The sequence below is a fragment of the Dromiciops gliroides genome, chromosome 3 (genome assembly GCF_019393635.1).
Source record: "Dromiciops gliroides isolate mDroGli1 chromosome 3, mDroGli1.pri, whole genome shotgun sequence".
In the NCBI taxonomy this organism is placed as follows: Eukaryota; Metazoa; Chordata; class Mammalia; order Microbiotheria; family Microbiotheriidae; genus Dromiciops; species Dromiciops gliroides.
Genome location: NC_057863.1, coordinates 200,309,193 through 200,324,866, shown reverse-complemented (window position 1 = coordinate 200,324,866; position 15,674 = coordinate 200,309,193). Strand labels below are relative to the sequence as shown.

The window sequence follows — 15,674 nt, the reverse complement described above, 5'->3', positions numbered from 1 at the left end:
GTGATCAAAGAAAAGTGTTTTGGACATGGAAGTCAGAGAAAATAGTGATTGTAGTTTTATGGCAAATGATTGATTGACATATCCTTTTCAGGAATGGTAGCATTGATTTGATTGCTGTTCTTAGAGTAAGAATTGTAAAGGAAAGGGCATGACATGAAGGGGGCTGGGGAGTTTTCCTTAGCATACTGAAATATGTACATACACATATATCTTAACTTTACACAGACTACTAAGAGAAAACATGGATTTTTCAATTCAAATCCATCCAAATAACAAAAAATGCATGGACTAATAATGATGACTGAACAATATAATCTCTGTATATCAAGACCAGAAAATATTAATTTTCACCTTAAGTCATACAAATATCATATAAGGTGGTTACATTTTGTTTATTTGAATATAAACTATTTTAAGTTCAAACATTATAAGTATTAAAAATGATTTTTAAATTTTATCAATGCTATTATATGAGTGTGAATCATAAAACACTACAACCACTGGAGACTTAAAATGATTATCACTCATTTGGCGACTGAGAGGCTCATGATGAGCCATAGATTACAATAAAGAGCTATGAAATAGAGTAAAAGATATCAAATATGATAGGGGGAAAGAAGGCATGGTGAAGAAATTTCCAAATAATAATCCATGTTGTTAAGGGGTAAAATTCTAGCTAGTCTGTCTAAAATATTTAATGAGTGGTCGCCAATAAATTATAAGCTTTAGCAAGAGTTAGACTTTTAAGCGTTTATTAAGGAGAATAAGAATTTGATAAAGAGAGAAGAAAAGGCCTAGATTCCTATCTATTAAAGGGAGAGCACATTTCTAGCTCCGCTCTCCGCCAGCGTCCCCAGGAAAGAGCCCGAGACTGAGCGCCAGTCTCTTCCTTCCTCCTCCCACTAGTCCGTGTCACTTCCTGACTCCTCAAGAAAAGACTCCTGGTCTTGCCCTCAAAGACCTTCCCTTCATGGGCAGAACTCTTCTACAGTAAGTATCCAGCAGGTGGCGTTATTCCAATTGTTACAGTCCCCCCTGTTGTTCCTCAAGAAACAAAATGTTTCCTTGACGGAACAGTAAAAAGAATATAATAACTATTGCTAACTAATAATATGTGAACAACAATATAGAAAAGGAAGAGAGGAAAGTTTTGTTCAGAGGGGCGATTTTTTTTTTTTTTGTCCTCATGAACCGACGCTTTGACATTAGTCTTGCAAAGGGAGGGCCTCTGCAGAGAATACATGTTACAGATGGTGTATATTATAACAGAAAGAGAAAAAAAAACAACAAAAACAACAAATCAAAACTGTTCATTTAAAGTCTCTGAAAGTCTTTTCTCAGATGTCCTCTAGGTGTAGTCGTGGAATGGAAGTCTTTTCAGGGGTTGATGTGTGGATGCTGGTAATCAGCCAGGAAAATTTCCTACAAAATTGAGCTTAACACAACTTTAAAATAGCTTTGTCAATAATCAAATGAAACAATGAAAGTTCTCAAAAACATGTCTAAGGGAATTCAGAATCTTAGTTGTTACACATGAAACATATAATAAAACAAAAATTGAAACATTCTTTAAAATTATAATATTACTATAGTCCCCCTTTATGGAGGGTAATTGAGAAGACAATTGCTGCGATATTAATTTTTAAAAATAATTTTTATCTTTGTTTCATCACTTTTTGCATCATCTGCCTAATTATCCTCATGCCATTATGAGAAATTAGAAAATCTAATATAATTGGTAACAGGTGTCAAGGCCAAATTCAACACTGTATTTATCATGACACCTGAGATAATTATGGGGGTTACCATAAAAGAACAGAGAAATGATGGGATATGAGCATTCCCACACTTGAGCAATATATACTGCCCATACAGTATGCCAGGCTTAAAATAGGTGGATGGAATATACGTCCATGCCACCGAACATATTGGAGGAAACTGAGTCAGACTTAATCAGATCCATGGGATTAAGATGCCCATGGCATCAGGCATATAGGAGGGAGCATAGAAGCCAGGTGTAGAAGTGAGATGGGTGGGATCAATACTTCCAGCCATCTGTACAATATTGTGGGGAAAAATAAAATAAAATATTAAACCAAGAGAATCCAACCTCAACATTAGTCAAAAGCCGTTCCCTCGGCCATACCTTGATTTCATGCATGTCTCCCCTCATGTGACAGTTCAGTGTCTGCTCTTGCATGTATTCCTCTTGTGATTGGATGGCATCTTGGCCAACTGGCATCTGATAACTCAGAATAAAGGCAATTAATGTCTTAAATGATAAGTTCCCATAATCCAAGTCTCATATGGATTTAAAATTGAGGATAATAAATGATTGCAAAAAATGTGAATACATCTTGACTCAAAATATAATATATAATTATGCAACAATTTCAAATAATACCCTTTTTTTTTTACTTAGTATACAATTACTTTTGTGAAAAATCAGAACATATTTAAATACAAGTTAAAGCACAACAGAATCTCAAAGAAAACTTTTTTTTTTGAAAAAAAGAAAACTTTTACAAATGTTCCCCTCTTTTTTTTTTTTTTTGGGAATATGCTTATCAAAAATAATACTTCTAGAATCAATTTACACTTGCCATGGCAACCAATTTGCCAGGGAAATGCTTTAAAGAGTTTGATCAAATAATCAGTTGAGGAAAAAAAAATAACAAAAACAAACAACTCAGAATATGGGAGCACAATACTCCTAGAATTAACATTGTATTATGAAATCAAAACCATGTTTAAAAATAGATAGATGAATGAATAGAAGAAAATACATGTGGAATAATAAAAGACAATGAAATTCAAACTAGGGAAATCTAAATGAATATGAACTTAATATTAATAAGAGTATTACAAAATATAAACTTGATCGCATGACTATAAAAAGCTTTTACAAATATTCTCCTTGTTTTAGAAACTAAGTATAAGACACAATCTCAAAAGCATTAAAATCTCTATGAAAATAAACCTATACCATTAATTTCAAAATGTATATGTAATAGCATAGAAATCCTATGTAACCTCTGAACTGATATTATTACTCTGAGTGAATTCAGAACACTTTTGATTCCGATATCTAAAATCCCCAATACTCATATCAATACCTTGCTGCTTACTTCTACATTTCTGTAAAATATATACCCTTCCATGGCAAAAGAATCGGAGTCTTGAACTATGTTGATGATTGTCATTCTTATTCGGCTTAAGTTTTTCTTCTTTAACCCCTCTATATTGTCTGTCGGGCTTTTCACCATACAAATGCTTTATAAGATTACTAATGAAAGACAAAAGCAGGTTAGCAAAATTATGAACAAAACGAGCATATCTGGAATTTAAAGAGTTTTCTAAGATTGTCTCAAAAGCACAGCCAGGCCGGGGAAGGGCTGAGCCTGAAGCTGCAAATGCAGGTAGAAAAAGTTGAGCATGTGCATCAGATCTCTGGACTTCCCAGGCAGGGGAAGCTATGGGCTTGGCCATAGGAGGAGTAGAGGGTGGGGTCTGGAGAGGAGGGGAGGGACCAGCGCAATTTGAATCAGACTTGATTTTGAACTCAGGCCTGGATTCCTCTTCCCCCACTTTGCCTCCAGGGGCTAGGGGATTAAAAGCTTCCAGAGGGTGGGTCGTTGTCTCCAGGCATGCAAAATTAGAGCAACAATTAGTGTTAGAATTGGGAAAAGCTGCAGGAATCTCTTCAGGTTTCTCTGAAAAAGCATGGTTGGGAGAGGGAGAGATATTTCCTTGTGTGAGTAAGTTGCTGGCTCTTTTAACAAAAAGAAAAAGAAAAATAGAAAATCCACAAAAACAAAGCATTAACATGATCTTATCTCCCATTTGTCTGGTTAAACAGACTAAAATCAAAAATAGGATAATTAGGGAGTTTAAAAGGTCCATTCGAAAAAATTTAAAGGAAAACACAGCCAGTGCACCAGTACTTAGCAGTTAAAGGGAGAGGGAGGGGAAATTTCTTACCCAACCAGAAGATCAGAAGAAGACTGAGGGTTAGCTTTCCTCTTCGTGGTCAGCCATCTGTTAAGGGGTAAAATTCTAGCTAGTCTGTCTAAAATATTTAATGAGTGGTCGCCAATAAATTATAAGCTTTAGCAAGAGTTAGACTTTTAAGCATTTATTAAGGAGAATAAGAATTTGATAAAGAGAGAAGAAAAGGCCTAGATTCCTATCTATTAAAGGGAGAGCACATTTCTAGCTCCGCTCTCCGCCAGCGTCCCCAGGAAAGAGCCCGAGACTGAGCGCCAGTCTCTTCCTTCCTCCTCCCACTAGTCCGCGTCACTTCCTGACTCCTCAAGAAAAGACTCCTGGTCTTGCCCTCAAAGACCTTCCCTTCATGGGCAGAACTCTTCTACAGTAAGTATCCAGCAGGTGGCGTTATTCCAATCGTTACAATGTGTTCCACTGGTATCCTGAGGGTGTCAATAAGACTGTACCTCCAAATACAAGCTAGATCTACCATAAATGGTGAACTTATAGAATGAAAGAGACAATGTCTATGAAGTATAAGCAAAACTAGATTCCTAACTGTATCACTGTAGGAAAGATGTGTATTAACAAGATGATATCTATTTAAGTGTATATTCTAAGTGTCAGTGTAATATAGTGAAGAGAGTACAGGGTGTGGACTCAGGAAGACTTGGGTTCAAATACAGTCTTTAACATAAGTTTATGTGTCAGCTTCTGCTGAGTTTTAGTACTGACCCAAATAAAAGTTTTGGACTTGTATTGATTGAGGAAGTTTGCCACATTGATGAAAACATAGATCATTGTAAAAATCCACCAAACTTTATTTTAACGCATAAAATCTTTATAAATAAATAGCCATTGAAGTATAATGGGCTTTGATTTCCAATTTGATGATATTGTTATTGTTGTTACTATTTCTCAACAGCATTATAAAGTATGACCTCTGTTTACCTCCTCATTAGTTCAAATTCTCATCACCTTACTTGGACTACTCCAATATTGCAAAAACATCTTTGATTCCAGTATTTTCTTTCCTATTCATCTTTCACACAACTAGAAAAATCATATTCACAAATATTCTATGTTACTACTAGGTATTTAGATACCTCCACAAATTGATTTTAATCTACCTTTCTAGACTCATTTTACAGTACAGTTTTTACTAATTTTGACTTTCTTTCATATATTTTCCTAGGTTGTTTCTCCATTCTAGAAATGAACTGCTTCACCATTGCTACATGTTCTTTAATGTTCAGATTATATACTATCTCATCCATGGAGCTTTTTTTTGGGGGGGGGGGGCAGTGGGGGTTAAGTGACTTGCCCAGGGTCACACAGCTAGTAAGTGTCAAGTGTCTGAGGCCGGATTTGAACTCAGGTACTCCTGAATCCAGGGCCGGTGTTTTATCCACTGCGCCACCTACTGCCCTGAGCTTTTTATTCATGGATTTTTTTTCTAAAATTTATTTCTAGATCTCTCCATGGTTGCTATTAACACTGCTTTTCTTTAATCTTTTTTATGTAAATATGATGATGCAATTAGATTATGAGCATATTTAAAAAAGAGAGTTTGTATTTTTTTTAACTCTAATGCCTAGCACAGTGGCTTGAATAGAGTTAGCACTTAATATTTTTTTTTTACTGAATTAATTGAAATTAATCTCTTTTCCCCTCATCTTCCTTATTTTTCATACTGATCATCCTTCTTTATCAATTCTTGGGGGGCAACTAGGTGGCACAGTGGATAAAGCACCAGCTTTGGATTCAGGAGGACCTGAGTTCAAATTTGGCCTCAGACACTTGACACTTATTAGCTGTGTGACCCTGGGCAAGTCAATTAATCCTCATTGCCCCATAAAAAAAAGAGATGACACAATAGCAGAACCAGAACTGGAGTCCAGGTGCCCTGATTCCAAACTCCTCAATCAATCAATTCTCTGATTCTTCTGTTACTGGCCTACTCCATAGCTTGGACCTTAGTTTGATATTTATTTCTGAAGCCATTACTATAATTGAAACTCTTATCCTCTCATATCAGGACTGATATATTATTTATGAATGGTCCCCCTGTCTCTAGTATGTCATCCATATAACTGCTGAAATTTCACTCTATTTCTGGCCACATTCTTTTGCTTAAGAATTTCTCTTCTGTGTCCAAATTTATGTGTCCTATAATTTGAGGTATTTTGGTATCAATTCCTTTATGCTAAATCTACTGTTAATCCTCAAGTATTATCTTTCCTTATATAAGAATATGACTACTTAACTTTAAACAATTCAATTATCTTAATTACCAAACAGAGAGTAAAATGGTGCAGCTATAACCCTGATGGAAACAGATGGGAACTTAGCATTTTCTAAATCAACAATAGTATTTTATAGGAAGAAAGGAAATAAGTACTTATTAATAATTAATTATATGTGTCAAATATTGTTCAAAGCTATTTGAAAATATTATCTAATTTGATCTCCACTACAACTCCGGGAGGTAGGTATTATTAGTGTTTATTTTTTTCAGTCATGTCTAGTGCTTTGTGACACAATAGCACTTTTTCTTAGAAAAAATACTGGAATGGCTTGCTATTTCCTTCTCCAGCTCATTTTATAGATTAGAAAATGAGGGAAAGGGAGCAGCTAGGTGGTGCAGTGGATAAAGCATTGACCCTCAATTCAGGAGGACCTGAGTTCAAATCTAGCCTCAGACACTTGACACTTAATAGCTGTGTGACCCTGGGCAAGTCATTTAACCCCCATTGCCCTGCAAACAACAACAATGACAACAAAACCAAAAACAATCAAAAAACAGAAAATGAGGGAAAGAGGAGTAGATGACATGCACAGAATCACATAAGTACTAAGTGTCTGAAACCAGATTTAAACTCAGGTTTTCCTGACTCCAGACCCAGTACTCTAGTCACTGCACCACCTACTTGCCTAGAATTAAGAAAGGAAATTAATTCCCAGGAAAGTCAAATACTTTTAAAAGTCACATTTGTCTAAATTTTAATGTGAGGACAAACCTCAGTCTTTTGACTCCAAATTAGGGGTTCTTTGTTATATAGCATGCTTTGTATAAACTATATCAAATTGCTTACCATCCTAGGAAGGGGAGAAAAGGGGGGTGAGGGAGGGAAATAATTTTAAACTCAAAATCTCAAAAAAGAATGTAAAAATTGTTTTTACGTGTAATTAGAAAAATAAAGTTTTATCCAAGATAGCTTAAAATTGACATTTATAAAACACTTATAAAACAAAGTGCTCTACAGATAAATTATCTTATTAAACCATCTAAAAATTTCTTATGATATAGGAAATGAAATTTTTGTTAGCCTTATTTTCTGGATGAGGAAAGTAACATTTACAGGCCTAAAGGATCCTGCCCCAACTTCACATAGTTACAGAAGTGGAGTGACAAACCAACTACTCTGATGTTAAAATGCAGGGATGTGGAGAACTAATCTTACATAATTATCTTCTTCCAATATTTTTGTTTTGCATTACTTTAAAAGTATTTATATTTTAAAATAAAAAAAAACCTACATGCTTTCGTACTCAAATGTATATGAATCCATCACCTTGTTTTAACAATGTACCTTTAATAATAAAATTTATAATTCCTTTCTTCCTACATGCAATATCTTTGATTTCTTTCCCATTCTGTTGAATTAATATATATTATACATTTAAACATCTGTTTTAAGACATTATTGATGCAGTTGTAGAAAAGTTGCATGTGGATATATGACTACATTGTATGACTTGCTACAAAATAGGTAAATGTAATAAAATTTAAAAAGCATTTGATTTGGCATCAGAGAATCTTAGTTCTGGTTCCAACTCTGGAAATTACTCAGTATCTAACCCTAATCAATTCAATTTATCTTTAAGTACACCAATTTCCTTATCTATAAAATGGGAAGAAGCCAATGAAACTGAAGGTCTGGATATTTTTAAAGAAAAAAACAAAAACAAAAATAAACAATGCAAGCATATACACACAAAAACAACCCCTACCTCATGGGGATGTTGTGATCAAATGAGAGGATGTGTTGAAAATATGTTGAAACTCTAAAATGTTGTGTAAAATTACACTGTTTTTCTAAATATTTCTAATTAAGAGGATGTCCATCAATTGGGGAATGCCTAAACAAGTTGTGGTATATAAATGTAATGTAATACTCTTGCCCTGTAAGAAACAACGCTCGGGCAGATGTCAGGAAAAAACGATAATAATAAAAAAAAAAAAACCTGGAAAGACTTACATGAACTGATACTGAGTGAAATGAGCATAACCAGGAGAATATTGTACACAGTATTGATAATATTGTGTGATGATCAAAGGTGATAGACTGAACTCTTTTCAGCAATTAAATATAATTCAAGATAATTCCAAAGGACTCATGGTGAAAAATGCTCGCCACATTCAGAAAAAAAGAACTGAGGACTCTATATGCAGATTAAACCATACTCTTTCTCCTTTTTTTGTTTTTGTTTGTGTTTTTCAATTTTGTTCTGATTCTTCTTTAGCAAAGTGATTAATGCAGACATATGATTAATGTGATTGCATGTATATAACCTGTATCAGATTGCTTACTTTCTTGAGAAGGAGGGAGGGAAGGGAGGGAGGGAGGGAGGGAAGAAATTTAGAACTAGAAATCTTATAAAAAATAAATGTTGACACCAGCCCTGGATTCAGTAGGACCTGAGTTCAAATCCAGGCTCAGACACTTGACACATACTAGCTGTGTGACCCTGGGCAAGTCACTTAACCCTCATTACCCCACAAAAACAAAAACAAACAAAAATAAATGTTGAAAACTATCTTTACATGTAACCAGAAAATTAAATATATATATATATTTATGATTAAAAAAGAAAGAAAAAACAAATATTTCTAAAAAGCAAAACATAATTTTATAGTACAAATGATTCAATTTATTTACATGGGAAATTTAATTTGAAACTTGAATTCATTGCAAGTTTATGATCACCTTGCAAGTAAACACTGTTTTTGTTACTTGATTTATACCAATTTGGTGTTCTTTGATTCTAAGGAGTTTAAAAGAGAAAAAAACACTATCTATTAATTATTTTCCCTAAAACACATATTATCCAAGACTATCTAACAAAGGTCTAGAAAATAAGAAAATGCTATAAATTTTTTAAAATAAAATGTGGTCTGAGAGTAAGTTTTGAAAATCCCTACAGAAATGGATAACACATACTTGCTTTATCTCTGTTGAGTATGAAATGCCTAAAGTACCAAAATTTAAAATTCGAGAGGATCCCAGAAAAGGCATTTGACCACCCCACGAGACAGACTAATTTGAACTGCAGCTTTGGAAAGATCACCTCTGCATTCCTTTTGACCCCTGAGCTAGAGACTGAATCTTGCCTATAGTTAGCTATGCTAGAGAACTTAAGGAGATTAACTGTGAGATATCACCTGTGCTCATTTCTTAAGTAACTTTGTTTTCATTAAGTCCCTTCTGCTTTGTTTTCAAAAATAAAATTTTCTCTTTACGATAAAATTGCTTTATTTTAAATTACATACACACATATATATATAAATATACATTTATGTGCATGTGTACACACATGTATATATAAATACTCACATCTACACACATACATGCATACCTATACAGATATACCTATACAAACATATATGCGTATATATGTGTATATGTGTATATATGTGTGTGTGTATATATGTATATACATGTATGTGTGTGTATACATATATCCTGTACATTAAGGGAATATGTTTCTTTTTGAAAGGTTAGGAAAATTACCTGCTCCAAAAGCGATGTGAGAAGGAGGAATTTGATATGTACTTTTTTTTTCCTAACTAGACTGAGTTACATTGACATAATTTGATGAAATAATCTTAATTACCAAACAAAAACATTTATTTCTTTGGTGAACTGCAAAGCAATGAATTCCTCTCTTTCTCTTTTAAAAACTATTGTATGGGACTATAAATAGGCTCATAGATTCCTACTCATGCTAAATGTTCTTTGTTTTTAACAAGTATGAGGCCTAAAAACACATTGAGATGTTTTTCTGCATCTGAGTTTTCATTTTGTTTTCCCTTTCCTCAAAAAAGCATGCTGTAATGGAAAAGTTAAAACAAAGGCTTTTAAAGAGGGCAGTACTTTAATTCTGGTCAACAAATATTTATTATCCCCCACTATTTATTAGGCATGGTGGGAATTACAATGAAAAATACAGATAGTATGAAATGCAAGCAGGTGTTATGTTTCATCTATTTTTTCAGTGAAAAATCACATTATAAATATTGTATTAGCAGGAGTTATTGCTAAGATAAATATAATAAGCATTAGGAATAATAGATGCATTTTAATATCTGACTTGTGCAACAAACGGACAGAAGATTAAATAAATTAAAATATATGCCAGTGAGAATGTTCTAAATAGATCACTCTCAGGCTTAAAGTTTTTATAGGAAAAAAAGAAAATACAAAAGCTGATATGCTTATTTATAAAATGATGACTGTAAAGTTTATTATTAAAATCCAAATAATAATTATTAAGCACCTACTATGTTCATAGAATTTATCAGATATAAAAGGCAATTGTTCAGATAACTAATTATTAGCTTTATTAATGTGCTGTATCCAAAATGACATGGCCAAATAATAACTTATGCTATTAGTTAATTTCATTTCAACAAACATTTATATTAAGTTCTTACTGTGTACAGGGCCATGTATTAGTCACTGGGACGTATTCAAGTTCAAATATGCTCCCTATATTCATGTAAGTTACAGAGGATGAGATTCATTCACAGATAACTCAAAAATATTTTATGATAATTGTGTTAGACAGATGCAAAATAGCATGATGTATGAGTTTTGAGGGGAGAAAAGATCATTACTTACAGGGGTCCTCATATAAGATTTTATGGAGTAGGTGACATTTGAGTTGAACTTTCATGAATGGGACAAAAGTAAACAAGCCATGCTGATGACTAGCATCTATATGATATACAAGGCTACCACTACAAATATTGATTGCCAAGAGGTTGAAAATAGGTTGCTGGTGGGATATAAATTGTGGCAGTTCTATAGTATATGGTCATGTCTAGTCAAAATAATAATAGAATTATTATCTTAAAGGATGAAAATTCAATTATATATTTTATGGATGATTGCCATGATCCTAAATATGCCAAAGTATTTTTAATTAATAAACATTTTTATTTAAAGTTTTGAGTTCCAAATTTTATCACTTATTCCCTCTCTCCCTCCCTCTCTCTCCTGAGGTGGTAAACAATCAGATATAGATTATACATGTGGATTTATGTGAAATATTACCATATTAGTCATTTTGTATAAGAAAACATGAATAAAAAATGAAAGAAAGTGAAAAATAGATTGTTTCAGTCTGTGTTCAATCAATATAATTTCTTTCTTTGCAGGTGGATAGCATGCTTCCTAATTAGTCATTTGGGATTATTTTGGATCATTGTATTGCTGAGAATACTTAAGTTATTAACAGTTCTAAATCAAACTATAACTTTGCAAAATATTCTGGTTATGCTCACTTTACTATACATCAGCTCATACAGGTCTTTCCAGAGAGGGCTGGAGCCTAGATGGCATAGGAAAGGCTATGACTTTTGGAGATCCCAACAGATCTGTCCACATAACCTCCAAAAAATGCCATAATACAAGAACAGAGTGAAACCATTTTCCAGCCAAAGACAGCTTAAAAAGGTGGCAGGGATCATCTGTTGTACCAGGGTGAGAGGGGAGCTTAGCTCATGGCACAGCTCCAGCCCCAGGCAGACGGCACCTCCAGAGCTGTGTAATCTTCAGCATCAGTGTCTTCCTCTGAAACTCAGCTCATGGACTGGTAAGGGTTTGAGTGGTTGGCCAGGGAGAAATAGTATGTGTGTGTGTGTGGGGTTCTCTGCTGGAGCACAAGTGAGAGCTCTGTGATGTTAATCAGGACGCAGATCTGAATGGCAGTGTCCCAGTGAGGGAGGGGCACAGACACATCAAGCTTTCAACCATAGAGAATCAGATTTCAGCTTCAGGTTTAAAGGCCCGTGATGATTTACAGGACAGGCAGGTTGGGAATGAACCTCTCTTTAAATCATAGCACCTGGGACCTCCTGTAGCTTGGTACAGTACATCCTGAAAGCAGTGCTCCATGTTTTTTTGTTTGTTTTTGGTGAGGCAATTGGGGTTAAATGACTTGCCCAGGGTCACACAGCTAGTACGTGTTAAGTGTCTGAGCTTGGATTTGAACTCACATCCTCCTGACTCCAGGGCCAGTGCTCTATCCACTGCACCACCTAAGCAGTGCTCCATGTTAAGAAGGAGTTAAAAGCCAAAAAATAGGCAGGGAAGATGACCAGGAAGAGAAAGCAGCAGCCCGTCAAAAGTTTCTTTAGTGGCAAAGTAGATCAAAATAAACCCTCAGAAGAAAATAACAAAGTCAAAGAACCTACATCCAAAGCCTCCAAGAAAAATATGAATTGGTTTCAGGCCATGGAATCATTAAAAAAGGACATTGAAGATAAAGTAAGAGACTTATAGGGAAAAGCAAGATAGCTAGAGGAAAAATAAAAAGAGAAATGAGAGTGATGCAGAAGGTCATGAAAAAAAGTTAACATCTTGAAAACCCAAATTGGCTAAATGGAAAAGGAGGTAGATAAGCTTTCTGAAGAAAATCATTTCTTAAGAATTAGGATAGAGCAGATAGAAGCAAATGACTTTATGAGAAATCAAGACACAATAAAGCAAGTAAAATGAATAAAAAATAGAGGGCAATATGAAATATTTCCTTAGGAAAACAGCTGACCTGGGAAATAGATCCAGGAGAGATAATTTGAAAATTATTGGACTACCTGAAAATTATGATCAAAGAAAGAACTTAGACATAATTTTCCAGGAAATTGTCAGGGAAAATTACCCTGATATTCTAAAAGCTGAAGGTAAAATAGAAATAGAAAGAATCCACTGCTCACCTCCAGAAAGAGATCCTAAAGGGAAAACTCCCAGAATTTGATAGCCAAATTCCAGAGATCCCAGGTCAAGGAGAAAATATTGCAAGCAGATAGAAAAAAGGAATTCAAGTACTGTGGAACTACAGTCAGGGTAGCAGAAGATCTATCAACTTCTACATTAAAGGACTGCAGGGCATGGAATATGATATTCTGGAGATAAAAGGAACTGGGATTACAACCAAGAATCACATACCCAGAAAAACTGAGTATAATCTTCCAGGGGAAAAAATGGGACTTTAATGAAGAATAGGACTTTTAGGCATCTGTAATACAAAGGCCTGAACTAAATAGAAAATTTGACTTTCAAATACAAGACCCCAGAGAAGCATAAAAAGATAAACAGGAAACAGGTAAAAAGGTAAACAGAAATCATGAGGTATAGTAAAAGGTTAAACTTTTTCTATTCCTACATGGAAGATAATACTTCTAACTCATAAGAACATTCTTAGTATTAGGCCACCTGAAAGCAATATACTTAGATAGAGGGCATAGGTGTGAATTGAATGTGAAGGGATGATATTTGTAAGGCATTTATTTTTTGTTTATCCTTTTTGAGGGGTAAGAAGGGTGGGGTGGCTTATGTCTGGGGCTGGATTTGGGCTTGGGGCCTTCTTGGTCCCAATATATATATATATATATATATATATTGCCCTGAGGGAAAGTTGGAGGGGAGGGGGATAAGGGGAGAGAGCGGAAGGAAGGGAGGGCAGATTGGGAGAGGAGACAGTAAAAAGCAAAACAATTTTGAGGAGGGATATGGTGAAAGATGATTGAAAATAAAATAAATATCAAGGAGAGGTAATAGGATAGAGGGTAATAAAGTTAGCAATAGTAATTGGGAAAGAAAGGATGAACAGCATACTACCAAAAGGATGTATGAAAAATGCAAACCATGAACAGGGAAAGAACTGAAAGTATTTGAATGTATGTTTTTATTAGTTCCTTTTTCTAAAGTTATCTTGTCTGTTTTCTTTCACAACCTGACTAATTTGAAAATATTTTTCATGACTGCACATGTATGATATATATTGAATTGCTTGATTTCTTAGGGAGTGGTGAGGAGGAAGGGAGGAATCAAATTTGGAACACAAAGTTTAAAAAAAAGGAAGGCTTTCCAGACCTTTTTGAAATCTTCCTGCTTGTCATTGTTTTATAATACAAAATGATATTACACCACACTCATATATAACAGTTTTTTTAGCCTTTCCATTGATGAGCATTCCTTTGATTTGCAATTCTTTGCCACCACAAAAATATTTTTTGTACAAATAGATCTTTTTCTCTTGTTGTGAATGTCTTTGGGATATAAACCTAGCAGTCATATCCCTGCATCAAAGAGTGTACACAGCTCTATAATCCTTTGGCTATAGTTCCAAATTGCTTTATAGAATGGTTGGATCTTTTCACAACTTCACCAACAGTGGATTAGCATCACAAACTGAAGGATTTTAAAGTTTTTATTTTTATAGTATGAGGGTTAGATAAGGAAACCATAAGCTAGATCCTATTTAGCATGAAAAAGAATAATCTGAAGAGATCTGGTATATTATAATTTGCAATATTCAAAGTTATAATTTTTGAAATATGGTAATCAATTCCTTCCTAATGGAAATATGACATTTTAATATGAGTTTTCACCATGTGGCAAAACCATTATTATTTAATTGAATAAATCATATCCAGGAAACCTAGCAGCCTATAATAACTCAGTCTTTAGAGTAGTCAATCCCTTTTTCTTCTGGTGAAAATGGTACAAGAGTTTTCTAAGTTCAAAGCCATTGTTGCCATTGAAAAAAATGTACTCAGGACTCTAGAAGGGAGAGAGAGAAGAGAGGAGGGATGGAGAAATAGTGAGTGAGAGAGTATGATAAAGAGAGTGAGAGAAAAAGAGAGTGATGGAGATTACTGCTGATTAATTTGGATATTATGAAGAATATATAACTTTACTGAAACATTTATATTTTCATTGTCAGCTCTTATTTTCTGGAAATCATAAGTAGAGATACTCTTAAGAATGTAAATTTTGCACTGAAAAGAAACCACATAAACTCATTTTAAGGTTACAAGAATGCTCCCTTTGGCAAGTCAATCCCCCCCCCCTTTTGTTTTCTCCTCCTCCAGCACAGACAATGGAAACTACTTTGCAAAAGTAAGTAATGAGGGGTGGGGCCAAGAAAGCAGAGAGAAGCTAACAAGTTGCCTGAGCTCTCCTTCAGTTCCCTCAGAAAGAACATTAAATAAGCCTCTGGATGGATTCTGAAACTACAGAACCTGCAAAGAGACAGAGAGACACAGACTTCCAATGAGAAATAATTTAGAAGACTTCAGGAAAGTTTTGTCTCACTAAGGCAAAAGGGAGGCACAGCACACCACAGTGCAGCACAATGTGGAGGGGGTCATGGCTAGTCAGCAGGAAGCTATGGGCCACAGCCAAGAAACTAAAGCCCCTGGATCCTAGCTCAACAAGCTGGTGGTACAGCAGGACAGTGGCGAAACCCACTTGCACCAGCTGATATGGCAGGTAGCCAGCTAGAGGGCCACCCACAGGACAGGCGCGAACAGGCCTAGAGATCCTAGGGTGCACCACCAGAAAGCCCAGGGAGGTGACAAATGCAAAAGCCATAGAGGCCTCAGTGTAGAAAGCCAT

The 15,674-nt window shown here is 34.8% G+C and overlaps 1 pseudogene; it reads right to left on the bottom strand.

Moving 5' to 3' along the window:
• Nucleotides 1-15,674, bottom strand: part of LOC122747338 — a 32,227-nt pseudogene extending 16,553 nt beyond the window's left edge.